The sequence below is a fragment of the Myotis brandtii genome, unplaced genomic scaffold (genome assembly GCF_000412655.1).
Source record: "Myotis brandtii unplaced genomic scaffold, ASM41265v1 scaffold46, whole genome shotgun sequence".
NCBI classification, from domain to species: domain Eukaryota; kingdom Metazoa; phylum Chordata; class Mammalia; order Chiroptera; family Vespertilionidae; genus Myotis; species Myotis brandtii.
Genome location: NW_005367587.1, coordinates 968,765 through 983,740, shown reverse-complemented (window position 1 = coordinate 983,740; position 14,976 = coordinate 968,765). Strand labels below are relative to the sequence as shown.

Below are 14,976 nucleotides of genomic sequence, written 5' to 3'. Positions count from 1 at the left end.
GGATATCACATTATGTAGTGGCAAGATTATTTGCTTGCACTAATATTTACATGTCTGTCCCCCAGTAGCCTGTGAAGTTTGCAAAAGCAGAAAGTACATCACACATTTTATCTTCACTTTCTAAAGTGAAATGGCAGTGCACATAATGGGCATGCAATGTGTGTTTAGTTAATGCACAATGATCAGAGCAAGGGTAAATTCTTTCTTGTAGAATGAATCTATCATAATCTTCAAAATACAACTATTAATAGTTCAAAGTTAAAACCAACTGTGTAAAGTCACATGTTGGTATTATTCAGCATCTCTTACAAATAATTTATAATTGAATCCTTGCTTTTTCTATGCCTGTTTCAGGCTATGGGAAATAAGACATTTTTATTGTATTTTATTTAATATTTAGTTTTTTAATAATTATTTGCATTAGTATTAGCTATTGTACTTGAACTAAGAAACTTTAAATAAACTATATAGAGATCTGTGTTTTTTCCCTTAACACAGCATTCAGAAGAATAATCTGTGGGAACTATATATAATGCAAGTAGGCTTCATAAATTGATTACTTTATTGATTATAGGTTATTTTCCAGTTAAAGCGAATGGAAGCACATACTTGGAGATATTTGGTAATAAAAAAGGTGGTTAAATGTATAATTTAAACTTTTAAATATTGTTGCTAGACTCAAACCAAATGTATTGAGAGCTCTGGGTATAAATTTATAAGGGCAAATTTGCACTATGCTGTATTAGTAATTAAGGTAGGGTGAAGAATCATCAGGATATGTTATGTTGGGTTTTACTCATATCCACAGAATCTTATGGCTAGATGGGGCCTTAGTTATTATTAGATATTGGGAGATGGTATGACACAGGGATTAAATACATGAGCTCTAAACCAGACAGGTGAGTTCCTATCCTATTACTGCTATACTGTGTGATCTTAGGCAAATCTTAACCTCTCTATCACCTGGGAAATGCAACAAAAACAATCTACCTTATAAGATTATTAGGATTTAATGAGTTAATAAATGGAAAGTACTTAGAAGAGTACCTGGCACATAGTAAGCACCTAAACACTAGCTATCATAATAATTACTGTTATCCAGTTCTATTCCTTTAATTTTTTTTTTTTAATATAAAGAAATGGAAGCTGAGGACAGTTACATGCCTTGCCCAGGGCATGCAGACTACTCATGGCAATGCTGAGAACAAAACCAGTTTTTAACTTTCACTTTAGGATTGATTTTTCTACAGCATGAAATTTCTTCATGGCATATCAACATACTAAATTTAATAACTTTATAAGTTTCAGAATATGGTAGTCATCTAAGATGATGATTTCACATGGTGCTGTGGTTAATTCAATACCTTGGTCTTCTGTCCCAGCAGGGAGAATGTATCTTGAACTCTAGAAAGTACTAAGAATGTGCCACTTACTGTGCTTGGAATCCAGTAGAGTGCGCAGATATGGAGAAAGTGTTGAGATGTTGTGTGTTTTTAAGCTAGCTGGTTCTTTAGAAAAGGTGAATAGCCTTATGGTCCTTTACATTCCTTTTGGCTCCTGCTGGTAAAAATAAAATACTCTCTTATTCTCCTTGGGTTAAAACAAAATGAAACTATCAAGAACCTTATTTTAAAAAGTTATGGCATACTAATTTGAATATCTAATTTGAATCAGTCTGTCAAACTGTGAGACTTGTGTTCTTTTTTTTTTAAATATGTTTTCATTGATTTTAGAGAGATAGGAAGAGGGAGAGAGAGAGAGACATCAATGATGAGAGAGAATCATTGACTGGCTGCCTCCAGCACACCCCACACAGGGGTCAGCTGGCAACCTGGGCATATGCCCTGACCGGGAATCACACTGTGACTTCCTGGTTCATAGGTCAACAGTCAACCACTGAGCCATGCCAGTTGGGCTTGTATTATTTTATAAGTGGCATTTCAATAAAGCTTCAGAGAAACAGTAGAATAGTAGAAAACCAGAACTGCCAGGCTGAGCAGTAAAGGGAGGGGCAAGATGCCTGCTGGTCCCTTAGTCACACTAATTGTGTTTCAGAAAGGTGTTTTTTTAAAGACATGACCAAAAGTAAGGGTCAGTTACATCTCCTTTACTGTGTGTCTGTACCTGGAGAGGGGAAAACACTACTGCAGCACCAGATAATTAAAATTGGTGGTTTACAATGAGAGTGGAGGTTCTGGACTCTTGGTTTCTTTCTTTCTTTTTAAAAAAATGTTTTTATTGATTTTAGAGAGGGACAAAGGGAGGCGAGAGAAACATCTATGGGCTGCCCCTTGGACGCCCTCTACTGGGGATGAGCCCACAACCTGGGCATGTGCTCTGACTGGGAATTGAACCAGCAACCTCTCAGTGCATGGGCTGATGCGCAACCAACTGAGCAACACTGGCCAGGGCTGGACTCTTGATTTCTTGACAGAATTTTCCCAGGACAGTTTGCATAATGTTTGGCTGGCCACTGCCTTCTAATTTTTATGCTATACATTATCTACTCTTAAAATAGCTAAAACAAAATTGATCTCTGTTCTGAACATGACCCAAGATTTCACTGACATTCTAAAAACTTTTTGTGAATCAGGTGAAGATGTATAATTTATATATTGAAATAATTAAGTTATTTACTTTATTAACTGAAAACATACTTTTAAACGAAGGAACTGATGCTTATATAGTAAAGTAGTTTTATTTATGCAAAGGAACACATGTACTGTGTGCCAGAACATTCTAATTTTGACGCATGGTAAAACACTAAACGATATAAAAGGGTGCTTTTACAATTAATATATAATTAATTATTGATGTCCAAATGCAGGGTTTGAGTAGGTTAGATCCACTCATATTTTTTATTTAACTTTTTAAAATAATATTTAACCTTTATTATAATGTTTCTAAGTCCCATCTAAGTGGCTCACAACCAAACTTCATAAAAATATTTTAAGGAAGGTGCTGTCTAGGCAAACAAGCAGAGTCTAGTCTCAAAATATTGGGGGACAGGGGGAAGGGCATAAACCTAATTCCATTTTCTGATATTTGTAATTCCATAGCTGCAAATAGATCACTTATGGGAGAAAATACACCTGGGAGTGGGGGAGAGGGGTGGGGAGCACGTGATGGAGTGAGGAGTGTAATACCATCATTATTTTGATTCTAGCGTATGAATAAAATTGGTTAGAGTTATCAGGCAAAGAAAAACACCTTTTTTCCCTTTTAAGAATGGTTTTGATTATTTTTATTTTTCCTTCCTGATAAAAGAACAAGGGATTTCTGTTATGGTTCAGACTCATATTCTATTAAGTCTTGTCCTGCTTGTGAGGGAAGCTCCTTATGGGATTTATTTCTGTTGTTATAACACTATGTACTATATGCATTGCACCTGTTCACACAGGGTACATTGCATTGTGATGTTTGTACAGATAGGTGCTCCAAATAAGAATCTAGTCTGCCTTCTTCTAAAGTACTAGTCTATTAGGTACTTAATTAAACTTAATTCTGTTTTTATCTGCAATATTGCATACAGTCTTGACTTATTTACTGAGCATTGATTTCTTCTTTGCAGTTATCAGTTTTGTCTGGGATCAGTTTTCCTATTGTATTGAATCTGTTTCTTTCAGAGCCTCCTTTAAGACTGCTCTGACTTTAAAATCATTACTAGGCTTTTGTCAGAGCAGATTTGTTGACACTCTTCTCACATTAAAAGAATAAATTTAAAAGATTGCACAAATAAGCTGTGCATTTCACTATTTCCTGCTAATGTGCAAAAAAATATATTTATGATAATTACATGTACTGTGTGCCAGAACTGAAACAATACATTCCTCATAATGGAGCATAAATAAAGAAGGTGGAGCCAGCTGCTCTTAAACTGTTTATTTGCAAGCTGTAATGATATAGAGAATATACCTTTTTTCACTCTGTTAGTCTGGCAATACTGAACCTGTTGCTGCATTAGACGAGTTGCATTTTGCTGGATAGGGGAAGGAAGGCTGTCTGCTGTCTGGTAGGAGGGCTTTGTCTGTGCCTTTCTCTCTGTTTCTTTCTGTTTTTCTTTCTCTCTCCTCTCTCTCTCTCTCTTTCTCACTCGCTTGCTCTGTCTCTCTCTCCCTCACTGACCCCCCTCTCCCTCCCTCTCTTGCTCTCTTTCTCTTCCCGTCTCTGTGGTTTGTAAGGTAGGTTGCAGTGTGTGTATATACACAACATCAAGAGCAGGAAAATGGACTCATTAGGGAGGCAGGCAGTCATTACCACTCACACTGTACTTCCAGGGAGACACCGATTATGAGAAGAGAAACTCAGCGCTGGGGAAGAAGGTAGGGCAGACAACTTTCATAAAAAAAATCCTGCTTCCTCAATTCCCCCCTCCACCTATCATCTCCTTTAGCCCTCAATGCTTTTATTCTTTCTCCCTTGGATTTTAATATCCAGATTTAAGTTTGACAGAGCTGTTGCTACCTTAAAATTTGGAACCTTTATAGGAGGCCTACCCTTTGCTAATTTTCTTCCTACTTATTTAAGGGTGTGCCCTTGTGATTCAGTTTAATTACTTTAAGAATAATTACAAACAACCCTATTTTTCTCACTAAAGTACCAAATAAATCAGTATCTTTCACTCTTTTAAAACAGACCCCTCCGTATGTTTGTTAGTCTCTTTGCTTTTCTTGTCTGTTTATACACTTCCATCTGTCTGTCTATATATCATGTTGTCCTTATTTATTGCTAATTGGGTTTTGTCAGTTATGTGCCAATGAGTTTTAGCTGTAGTGCCAGTGTGGGTATTACCAAAGTGAGACTCTTGTTCTTTGTTTTACATTGAAGTTTAAAGTCCATATTTACAGTTTAAATCCTTGAAGCAGGTTGAAGACTTTTTGCCCAGCATATTTATTTGATGGCATTGGCCATAAGATGAGGGGAGTCACCGAGGGTGAATGAGAATCTAGTAATTATTTTTATCATCACACACTCTTCTGTATTACATCTGGGGGATGTATTTAGAAAGGAATAAGGTACTCTGTTTTGTAACTTTTATTTTGCAGATGGACTTTTATAGGGATATCACTGTGGTTAGTAAGAATGCAAACTTTCTTAACAAGCAGTTTTTATCCTAGGACAGTTTCCTTTTAGTATGTTACTGTTTATTTATGCTTGGGGAGGGAGGAATGGGGGGGCTGGCCATCTTTTTACGAAGTGGAAGCTATGGAGTGTTTCAGGTCATCTTGTGCAACAACTGTAAGTAGTCTCTTAACATTTTGGGGGCTATAAATAATGTATTTGTTATTTCAAACATAGTTTTGAGGTATTTTTCCCCCTTTATATTTTTTATTTTTTATGGTGGGAAAAGTTGCATTTCACAACTAGCTTACATTGTTGAAGAGTTTTCCCAGAACAGAGTTCTTTGAAACTCAAGAGTAGTTAAATAAGTCCATTTGAAATGGACTTCTCAATTGAGTTTTATTCTAATTTGTTCAAAAGTAAACTGCTATTCATTTGAGAAAAATTAAGTCAGCTAGTAAGATACAGAAATATTTTCAGCATGTATGTGTGCAACGATAGAAAATGGATGCTGATCTATAGAGATCTTTGATAACAATCACCTTTTTCATAATACATTATTTATTTAATAGAAGTGGCAGACTTTTTTTTTTTAATTCCATTAGGCCTCTCTGACAACACAAAGAAGTCCATAAAGCAATATTCTTAACCCACCTGGGACACCAGAGCAAATTCCCAAACACATTCTCAATGTTCAAACCTAGTAAAATGTTTATTAAAAATCCATTATTCCAAGTAGGTGGTGAACTTTTGCTGTTAAGTCTTTTTTCACTTTCTTCTAAAAAATTTATTCAGAGACTTTTAATTTGCTTATATTGCCTAAACTGTCTTCTCAGCTGGAAAGGCCAGCTTTGATCAACAGTAGTACAAATAGCCCGTATACTCAGGTTCTAGCAGAGATTTAAATGGGAACTTTTGGGGGGAGTCAGTTGAAAGTGTATGTTAACAGTGGGTACAAGGGGATTGTGTTTCATATATAATTTTCTTCATTTCAGATTCTTGATCCAAAATTTTGTTTTAAAACTAATATGTCAAAAGTGTGCATGTGTCATGCACCTGTTATTTTCTACATTAACATGAGTACTATCTAAAATTCTGTGCCTTTTTTCAAAAGGAAATTTTCATATGTCTCTTGATCAATAATTCTCTTTTTCTGTACATATGTATGTGTGGAGATATCTGTGTGCTTATATGTGCCCTTATGTACAATATTCTCATACATGTATGAAGGAAGGAATCACAGATATTTTTTCACATATGACATTTAAAAATTTTCATATGAAGCATATTAATTTAGCCTTCCCTTAAATGGAGAGGCTTTTAAGGGAAGATGAAAATTTCTTTTAGCTTTCTAGAAAGAATATAAAAGAAAGTTAAATTTTAATGATTTTTATGGTTGGCTTGATTTTTAGAATGTGTATATGTTTTCTTCTGAATTATAACTCAGCCTTCAGTAGATCTAAAATATTTTTAGTAGGAAAAATAATCTCGGCATTTTCTGGGAAGGACTGTCACAATCTAAATACAGCAGGACATTGTAAAATGTGTGTAAGTAAACTTAAAACCAGTGTGCTCTGTTGTATAGGGAGGGGTTTGGAAAGCTGAAAGGCTTGAGTCATAGGAGGACTATAGAATGCCAGAAAAATTCATTAACCAGCCTTGCTGGTTACGGTGGGCTCTTCCTATCAGCACATGAGATTTGCCTATTGAGAACTCTGAAGTCTTGGTCCGATCACAGTGTGTTTCATTTTAATGTTGGAGCAGACAGTTATCTAACACACCCACATGAGGAAGTGCTCTAAAGCAGTTATTTCATGCTCTGCCATGCCCTGTAGCTAAAACAATTTGGTATTGAATGACGTGTGTGTGCTTTTTAACTCCTATCTTGATGAAAATCATCATTGGCTCCTCTAGAAGGACCAAAACAGTAGAATGCAGGACAGTATAATTCATGCTAAGTACATTGCTGGTTTAAACTTTTTTTTTAAACTAAGGGGAGAATCACTATGATTATTTTAAATATAAAGACCATAGAGTAATTTCTTGGATTTTACTCATTAAGATTTCAAAAATTATGAATACTTTTCTTTTTCACATTTTTCTCCAGAAGCTATTCATCAAAAGGATAGCAGCTGCAGACTTTCCCCTGAAATGTGAACAAATAAATGGCATCCCTGTTTATCTATTTTTGAATTTTAATGATTAGTCCATGTGCTAATGAACAAATTCCTATATTCATAAAATTTGGCACTTCATAAATATCCAATTGTGTGATTATCTACACATGTTCTGGCCTTCTATGTAAATATAGAAATTATCAGTGGACATGTTTATGGACTTGCCCAGCCTCAGTAGTGGCTGGTCATGCTGCCACATCAGAAGACAGGTTCAGGCTCTGAGCAAATGTGTTGCTCCAGGGTCTGGCAAGGTATATGGGAGCAGCATCTGGCTGATACTGCTAACTAGTGAGTGATCCTTCTGGCAAAGGAAGGACTGATGTTGACACTCTTTGAATGCCACTAGTTCCATGCTTCTTCAGTCCCAAGGGTGGCCTGTTTAGGTCTAAAAGTTAATAATGAAGCATATTAATTTAGCCTTCCCTTAAATGGAGGCCACGTTAGAAATATATTTTAACAAATTACATTTTTCACTGGAAAATATACTTTACTAAACTTCTACAAAAGAAGCAAAATAGTATGCCTATCCTAAGTTCCTTAATCAGTGAGGATCTAATTAGCATGAAAAGTCACATAGCACAAAAAATAAAATCTAAATATTTTCATTTGTACGGCTGTGTAACTATTGCAAGCAAATTATAGAAATCAAATATTACTTACATAGTACACCCTGCATCAAGGATAATAAACAGTCATACATGCAGGAGTTATTATTAAATTAGAAAACAACCAATTTAAATTATTTTTTTCATATTGTATAAGCCATTGGTTATCTTGTACAAGTACTAGATATTATTTACAATGTTACTAGAGTCAGTATTGGTCAATTAATTCTTTGCTGTAAACTTTCAAATTACATACAGGATTCTTGGGCATTTGGCAAAACTTGAAACTTGTAATTTTCTTGAAAACCCATGTTTCGTGCATTTGCATTGCTTAAGTATTTTCTAGCATTTTGTAGAATCCTTAGGGATTATAGCCAATGTCAAATAACTGGCAAAATCCATTTAATTCTCTACCAAAACCACAAGGGATATATCTATATCCTAGAAATTCTAGGGAGTGCCTGAATTCATATGCTTTCCTGTAACATAGATACTATATATTTAATCATCAGAAAACATTGATGACATTATTTTAATGTATTAAAATATATATTTCTTGAGCTCTTTTACTTGTAATTTCAACATAGGCAAACTTCTGAGGCTGTGGGAAGAAATAATGCCATCTATTATTACTATCATGTACATGTAAGCACTACAGCAGATGTTGGAAACAACTTTCAAGGGCCTATAAGAAAAAGGGCTTTTCTGACGCTGTAGCTATATAACTGTAGTAATGAGTAAGTAGCATGCTATTTCTGCACTAAACTGTGGAAAAATTATGCTCAACTTTGGCTTCATAACCTCTCTTCTACTCCAAGATCAAACCTTTTGGTGATTCTACAGTTCACTTGAAAGTAATCAACTTGAGGACATGGAACTTATCTTTCTGGAATCTTTTGACACTCAACTGAAACTTCAGCCTGGGGTGTTTTGTAGTTCAGTTAACCAATGCAAACCTTATATAACTGCTTTAATTTAGGAAAAGTTAGCTACTAACTTCCAAGTGAGAATTCTGAGGTAAGGAGCAAGAGTTGAGTTAGTTAACCCATGTAGTTACCAGATGGGAAATGAAGATATTGTTATTAATTTCTTAGTATTCAGTCTCACCTTTGAAACCTTGTTGGAGAGGGTGGTAATTATAGCATAATGTGTTTACCTTCTTGACATTAGAAGTCATTTTGGCACTGAATACTTCTGTGTCTCAAGGTAGGAATTTAACAAATATTACACAGTATACATTTAGAATATTAAGAATTTATTTTAAAACTTTTCATATTAAATAACTAATGTAAGGATTCACATTTAATAAATAGAAAACTACATAATGAAGTTTGAGGTTTTTGAAAATTAAAAAGATGTTCAATAAATTGAAACTAAAATTGGCAATAATTACAACTCATACATAATAGTTTTATTTAGTTATTTGTAAATTCTTAATCTAAACATTTTTTAAAACCATGTTTGAATTTAAATTATTTAAATTTTATGTATTTCTAATCTTTAGAAGGCTTTAATTTGATTTTACTAAATGAGCCTGGTTATTTGCTATTTTTACCTTTTCTTTCAGAAATATTCTCTGAATTACTGTTGTAATCAAATTGTGATTTGTTGTTGGCAAATTCCTTTTATAGTATGAGATTCTTTCCAGTAAATCAAATGCAACTGGGAGAAAATAAGGTATTATTGTCAGGTACCAAATTAAAAGTTATTAAAAAAAACTGTTATTAGTAGAACGCTATCAATGCTTTAGGCTATGTAATCTTTCTGGTAGATGTGTGTGTGTGTATATATATATAGTAACTGTACTTTTATTATTATAAACAAACAGTATCCCTTATTTAGACACCAAGACATTTAAACAGTGAGAATATGGTCCCCTCTGTTATTATTTAAATACTAGAGGCCCCGGTGCATGAAATTCGTGCACTCGGGGGGTGGTGTCACTCTGCCTGGCCTGCGCCCTCTTGCAGTCTGGGAGCCCTTGGGGGATGTCCGACTGACGGCTTAGGTGGGCCTAAGTCGTCAGTTGGACATCCTTAGTGCTGCCGCGGAGGTGGGAGAGACTCCCGCCACCGCCACTGTACTCGCCAGTCTTGAGCCTGGCTTCTGGCTGAGCGGAGCTCCCCTTGTGGGAACGCACTGACCACAAGGGGGCAGTTCCTGCATTGAGCGTCTGCCCCCTGGCCTGGTGGTCAGTGCATGTCATAGCAACCTGTCATTCTGCTGTTTGGTCTATTTGCATATTATTATATAGGATGAACTAGGTAAATATCTCAAGAGTGGCTTTATGCTGTTGGTTTTCTTTTTGTTGTTGGGTTTCTTTCTATTTCTATTTCTTTCCTTTTTTTAAACTCTGGACATAATAAAATTCATTTTGGCCCAGTAAATGTACTTTGGTTCTGCACATATTTACTAATGTCTCCATATTCTTGGTTATTTACACCCATGTCCAGGCTTTGGGCTGGGCAAAAAGAACTGGAATAATTCTTACTTTTTATAGTTCCCCAAATCAACAATGATCTTTTATCCCCTCACCTCATGTTTAGAGGGGGAGAAGAATAGAGATGATTAAGCAAATGGAGATAAAAATATAAATAAAGCTGAGGGTAGAAGGGGTGGGTGCTTTTGAAACTTCAAAATTTATAAATATAATAAAAGAAAAAGACTTTCCTCAATAAAAGCCCTCTGACCTTTTTGACATAGCATTATCTTCTCCCTATGCCTGCCTAAATTTCTTCTCCACTTCAAGACAGATTCCATTAGTACCACCAAAAGAAAATAGAAGAGAAAGTCCTAACATCTCACATTTCTAATGCAGATTTTAGTTGTTTTGATAAGATGCCTTCCCAACAAGGCAGTCCCAAGGCATGTCACAAAACAGCATCATTAGTTTAATTAGACCAGATGAAATGATTGACTGAATAAGTTTGTGTGTGTTTCTTCTCTTAAAGTAAAAATACCTTTTATATAAAACAAACAATTCTAAACTTCCTCAGTCCGAATGGATTCAGTTTTTGTTTTTTTTACAAAATGGCTTTCTGAAACCATTTTTGTATAGTGGTTTTGACCAGCACATTCTACACCTTACTTTGCCCACTGCTACTTTGCTTTCTAAATGTTGATGAATGTGAATAATTTGTTAGTTATAAAAAAAAAGAAGCATGTTTTTATAACAGGCTCAGAATATGGCCATAAATATGAAGATATGCTAGGATTTATATACAGTAGTTTCAGTCTTATCAACTTAGCATGAAAAATGTGCATTACAGTTTTAGAAAATAATTATTTCTCTAATATGTTGAGGGAAGCCCTATGGTGTGGTAAGAAAAAACAAAACAAACAAAAAGCACTGAAGTACTGCTTTGGAGAGCAGGTGGCATTAATTAATGCTAAAAGGGGTTTAAAGTGCTTAAATCCAGAGGCTTGGTTTTTAGTCTTAACTGACTATATGATTTTGAATAAATCATAATCTCTCTAGCCTCAGTTTCCTTGCCTGTAAATAAAGGGGAAAGTTCCTTATTAGATTTTCTTTTATTTTCAAGAATGTGTGATTTTATTTTAAATAGGTATATAGGTAGTTAATTCTGCTTGCATTTCCTACCTGTAAATCATTTTCTACCTATAAATCCTTTTCTGCCTGTATGGAGAAACATGTAGGTTGGTAATGATGGAAGGACGAAGGGAAGTTAGGTGATCTGAGAAAGCAATGCATAATTTAATTTTTTTGTGGTGGTTGTCTTCGACCTAAGTAGATGTCACAATATATTATTGGGTCTATTTAATGATTCAGTGAATGCAGTGTTCCCCAAATTCTCATTTGTCAGACCAAGTGACATATTTGCCTGTGGATGGTTTGATAAAAGAGTTGCTTTTAAGGGAGTGAAGCACAATGTGGTTACTATGGCTTTATTCCTCCCCACTGGCCACTAGATGCCCATGGTCTTACACAGGGTAAAGAGTTTACTTCTGAGTTTCTATTCGCCAAGCTATACTATATGTCTTTGGACATTTCTATGAACAAATAAAATTTGCAGAAACCATCAGGTAATAATTCTCTTCTAGACCGGCATGATGTGATATTCACGAAATGCAAAATGATTTGCTCCTTCTTTAATTGCTATTAATGCTAGTAGAGCTAGGAGAAGGCCAGTGTTAAAACTCTGGTTTTAATTTTCAAAATAGGGCCTTTTGCCTCTTTCTAATTTGTCCATTTAGAAAGGACCCTGAAGTGAATGTCAGCACCACAGTGCCACCTTGTGTCCCTGTTGCTGTGAGATTAACTGATGCCTGAGCCAATGAAAAGGAAAGAACAGGACATTTGCAAAAATTTGTCAAATTGTTTCAAGTTCTGATTTTGTAATAGCTGCACAAAAATCTATGTCTTAGTGTGTTTGGCAATTTTCACTATACAAGGAGAAGTTATGATGTATGCATTTTACTCCTCTCATGCCAGGGTATACTAAAAATACTTTAAAAATTCCAGGCACAAACAATTTAGAATTCGGGATGATGAAGGCAGGGATTGTTGGAGATATTCACTTAATTCTTATCACTTATAAAGCCTCAGTTCAATCATTTCAGATAGTGAAGGGCTCTTTCCTGCATATTCTCAGAGCAACTTTTATATGCATACCTTGATACTACCACTTTTCACATTGTATTGCCATTGTTTATAAGCATATTGAGGATGGTGTCTGTGTATTACTCATCCTTCTGCTTCCAGGACTTTCTATGGAATTTAGCCCAGAGGCATTCAAATGTTTGAGGTCTGAGTAAATGATTATGTTGCTTGGTTTATAATGTCTCATTTGCTTTATTTTTATTTCTGAGTTTTAAATAAATTTAGAGTCCTTTCTCTTCAGAAAAACACATTCTGATGTCACCTCCTTTCCAAGCATCCCTTTATAAATTTACTTTGTCTTATATTAAAACTAGCGGCTGCCTGCTGCTGGCTAGGACCTCTCTCCCTTCCCCTGGCCGGCCCCGTCCCTGGTTGAACTCCTGGACGAACTCCCTTCGAGGGGACGATTTGCATAGTGCGCTTTTATTATATAGGATGACTATTTCTGTTTTTGATTATGAAAACAAGTTTATTGCCATTTTACTAGTGCATTATTGTAGTTAACTTTGGGGTAAAGATACATCATTTCTAGTTCTAGTACTACAAGAAATATATATACTATGTTATCTTGGGTAAGATATTTAACCTTTCTAGCTCTGTTTCCCATGCATGAAATGAGCAGGCTGGACTAGTAAATCTTAAAGTACTTTTTGTTGTTATTGTTAATCCTCACTCAAGGATATTTTTTTCCATTCATTTTTAGAGAGAGGGAAGGAGGAGAGAGAGAGAAAGGAAGGGAGAGAGAGATGTGAGAGAGACATATCAATTGGTTGCCTCCTGCACACCCTCTGATCTGGGCTGGGGATGGAACCTACAACCTAGACTGGGAAATGAATCCACAACCAACTCTAACCACTTAGCCACACCAGGCAGGGCAATCTTAAAGTACTTTTGAACTTTTTTTTTTTTTTTTTTTTTTTTTTTTTTTAGGGATTGGGCACATGTTAATATTATTCTCGTTGTATATTTGTTTTAACAGTTTTTAAAGTGCCATGATAACTGAAAAATAAATTGCTAGTTTTTGAAATTACTATTTGATATCCCATTTTTAGAGAAGGAAACTGAGGCACAGGGACTTTTCATATAGAGGGCTGAACTACAAATGAACATGGTAAATAGTATTTTAACTGATGGGTATTCCAATTTCTTGTTTTATTTTATTTTATTTTGTTTGATGGTGGTTAATTGATCTCCACTTTACCTCTTTCCTTTCGCCATAAAATAAATAAATGACAACACATTTAAACAGTAAGATAAACTCATCTTTGGTATAGGACAATAGACAACTTGTAATTTAGAGATTCTAAATTTTTAATTACACTTAAAAATGAGTTCTAAGTATTAAATTTCAGATTTTTTTTTTGCATAGAATTCACATCTGGAGTTTTCAGTTCATATATTACCATCAAACACCACCAAATTACTTAAGCTTCTTAAACTCGGTTTTCCGATTTGCAGAAAAATGATAATAAATGTTACCCTTCTTGTCTACCTTGTGAGGGTTAAATGAGTTGATGTGTGTGGAATTTCTTTAAGATAGTAAAGCCCTATACTAATTTAATAGCATATTGTTATTACTGCTCTAGTTAAAGAAGGACTAGATAATAGAAGCCTTAGTCAAAGCAAAGCACACAGACACATTTAAAAAACACTGAAATTCATAGCATTTCTTAGTTGGATGCTTCTCAGTGGTGATAGGTTCTCTGGAGATCACTTGATATGCTTGTCCAGTTTCCTACAGTTTTGGTTTAAAAAACTTTAATAATAATAATAATAATAATAATAATGTGTATGAGCCTAAAATTAGTATTTTATTTAAATTACCCTTCATTCATAAATTCATTTTGACAGTGATAACTGTTAAAATAGAAGGTGATAAATTTAAAATAACAGAATATGAAGAAGTAAATTGTATATATCTTTAAAATTCTTTTTAAATTAATTTTTAAAAATTTATCTTTATTGTTGAAATTATTATGGATGTCCCCTTTGTTGTTTTTCTTTTTGTTCCCCATTGGCTCCCTCTGACCCTGTACCTGTCCCTTCCAAGTCTTTAATTTGTAGTATTGGACGCTAGTCCAGTTGTTCTTAAATTTTATTGTACTTAAAACTACCTAGGGAGTTTGTTATAATTCAGATTTCTGAGCTCCATCCCTAATATGTCCGGGGTTTTGGAACTCAGGCATCCTGAGTTCTAGTTGGTCTAAAACTGTAAGAAAATGCTACTTTTCTTGGCTATTTTACATCATAATCAGCCAGGGGCTTTTAAAATGTAGATTTGTAGGTCCTACTCCCAGATATCTTAAATCAAAATATTTAGACACATGTTGGAGCATCTATATTTTCAAAAACTACTTCATAAATTCTAAAACTGCTCTTGTTTTTAGGGTATATTGCTAAAATACATTTCCTATAGCACCTGAATTCATTTTCATTATTCATATTATTTTTATTTTTTTAAAATATATTTTTACTAGAGGCCTGGTGCACAAATTCGTGCACTGGTGGGGTC

General features: G+C 34.7%; 1 protein-coding gene across 1 annotated transcript in view; it reads left to right on the top strand.

Annotated features, from left to right (window-relative positions):
• The first annotated feature begins 4,200 nt into the window (after nt 1–4,200).
• The window catches only part of ZBTB20 (zinc finger and BTB domain containing 20), an 853,596-nt gene continuing 842,820 nt past the window's right edge, over nt 4,201–14,976 (top strand). Inside the window, exon 1 of the mRNA XM_014546952.1 lies at nt 4,201–4,322. The gene's annotated coding sequence lies outside the window, so the exon portion shown is untranslated. The remainder of the gene's footprint in view (nt 4,323–14,976) is intronic.